This window comes from Pectinophora gossypiella, chromosome 4 (assembly GCF_024362695.1).
Source record: "Pectinophora gossypiella chromosome 4, ilPecGoss1.1, whole genome shotgun sequence".
NCBI lineage: Eukaryota > Metazoa > Arthropoda > Insecta > Lepidoptera > Gelechiidae > Pectinophora > Pectinophora gossypiella.
In genome coordinates this window covers 10,093,637-10,096,343 of record NC_065407.1, presented here as the reverse complement: position 1 = coordinate 10,096,343, position 2,707 = coordinate 10,093,637, and positions in this window count along the sequence as shown.

The following is a 2,707-nucleotide window of genomic DNA, read 5'->3' as shown; positions in this document are numbered from 1 at the left end:
ACCCGCTATTTATAACTACCCACATTGTTAGCACACAATAAAAATGCCACTATGATTTGAAGGTTAAACAAAGTTTGACTCTTTATTGTGGGTAGGTAAAACTCTAGATATAGATCAGCGATCTGGTCATAATAATATTATTACTTATAGCCTTAGGTACAATACAACGTTTTGCTAATAAATTCTCCACTTTGTTTCTATAAATACACGGATAACTTGGCTAATTACGCAACTAACTTAGCTTCATAGACATTCCAGCAACAGATAAGCGTATAAAATACAGGGTGTTAGTGTCATCGTAACGAATATTGAAGGGGATGATTCAAACCATGATTCTGAGTCCATATATCAAGTGGAATTTTTCGTCGCAAAAGTATGGAACTGAAAATAATTTAAAAAACACAAAAAAAATCATGAATTTTCCGACAGGAAATTACTTACGTTGTGATTAGGTTATTAATTAGGTACTTACGTACTTGTAGAGTTGCCTCAGTAGAAACCTCCTACGACGTGGGTGAGTCACTAATTGGCGTGATTTTAAGCTTCATAATAACTTAGAATAATATAATCATTATTTATATCTCAACAATACGTAAATATAATAGGTACTGTTTCAAAACAAAATGGAAATTGTAAAGGTTGGACATAAAAATGTTATAGATGGAATGCATTAGTTACTTATTAGATAGCATGATTCATTTCGATTTTGTCGTGTGTGTGTTTCTATATTAGCACTAACACTACATAACATTAGCTTACGATTATATTCGGAATTGGGGGATCCTCAGTGTCAGAGGTACATTCATCGCACGATGAACTAAGTACCTAACTTATTTTAAGTTTACGCGGGTATTATCATAATTAAAACACATAATAACGGGTTCTTACCGCGTTTAAATCCCCTGATTTAAATCCCTATATGAGAGTCCCGATATTTCGACACTGTTGCAAGTGCCATTTTCACGGGATGACTTGCAACAGTGTCGAAATATCGGAATTCTCATATCCCTGATTTAAACGCGGCAAGAGTCCGTTATTATGTGTTTTAATTAAGTACCTACTTTTTTTTACGTGACTTATTGTAGATTTGCCGCAGATGGCATTAACTACTTGGCCGGACAAATGGGGAGCGCTGAAGGCTCTCACCCGGTAAAATATTAAGTACCTACCTACCCACACCTCACCGAGCTTTTTGTTAGATCAGCGGTCTATAATAATGGGCAAGGCAACTGTGTATATTTCGTATATTTGCGGAAAACATACTCGTATTAATACGAAACCAAACGCAATAGATTGGAATTAAAAATTGTGACACGTAATTGTGGTGGAAATGCAGCTATCGAAGCATCGGAAACCGCCAATTACCAGCGCAGCGGCAGCCGGCTGAATCGCGCAGTGACTAATTACTTGTGATTGTAAAATAATTGACTAATACCTAGTCAATACTTACAAATATTCCTATCGCGTAGTCTAAATGACTTTGTCGAATGAAAGCGAGCGACGAAAGTTACATCTACTAATAACAAAGTTACTTAAGTACAATGCGACCACTTGAATAAGATTAAATAAATAATAGGTTTACACAGTAGTGTAAACCACCAGTAAGTAGGAATACTTCGCAGTGCCGGCCTTCCCCTAGACGTTTATTAGTAGGTAGTAAAACATTTATAAAAAAAATACATTTGTCAAAAGATCCACAGATAACCTCCTTGGTCTAGTGGTTACACCCGCCATTTCGACTCTCATTCAGCAGAGCTAACATGCGCATCGTGATAAAATTTGTTACGATCATTTATCGATTCCAACGATGTATATCGTCTTGTCGATTGGTGCTAACATCGCAAACCAAAAAGTCCTGTCGTTCTGTCAAAATACTCATCATCATCTCCCTAGCATTATTCCGTATTTCACAGGGTCCGCTTACCTAACCTGAAGATTAGACAGGTCCGGTTTTCAAAACAAAATACTACAGCATCAAAATACTACAACATGATAAATAGTCGATGAACCCTAATATGGCACCATATTTTCTGACAAAATATGGTTCTTTTGACATATCTACGTAAAATGTCCATACTGTCACTTTTTATCTTTTAATGAGAAAAAATGAGCTTGGATTACAGTCCTTTAGCTTAAATTGACGTATATTTGACAAAGGATTCAACACGATTTTTAAAAAGGCTACATCGGTTTCTCGACGTGATAAACGTTTATTGTGACAGTAATTTTGTCGATCGTTACTTGCATGTTAGAGAAAATGACAAACTTATCGATTTCGACAAAATTTATGAACTCGATCGTTGCGCGTGTTAGCTCGGCTGGATGAGAGTCAAAATGGCAAAATGTACCTATATCAAAAAATTGTACCTAAACTATACTATTTAGCTTTCAAATTTTGTACTTTCGAGGATAGTTAAATAACACATTCAAGGTATTGACAGTAGGTGACGAAACACTTTGAGAGACTGTCCTTTGTTTGGTAAGGACATTGCAGACTTGAATCACTTGATTGTCCGAAACAGTAAGGTGATTCCGTACTTCGGAGGGCGTGTTAAGCTATTAGCCGTAAAACACCTTCACCAACCCGCAGTGGAGCAGCGTGTCCATTCCCCCTCCGGTTGATTGAGGAGAGGCCTGTGCCTAGCAGTGGGGTGTGTATGCTGTTTGTGTTATGTTTTGTCAAAGGATGCTGATGGAAGCTGAAAAT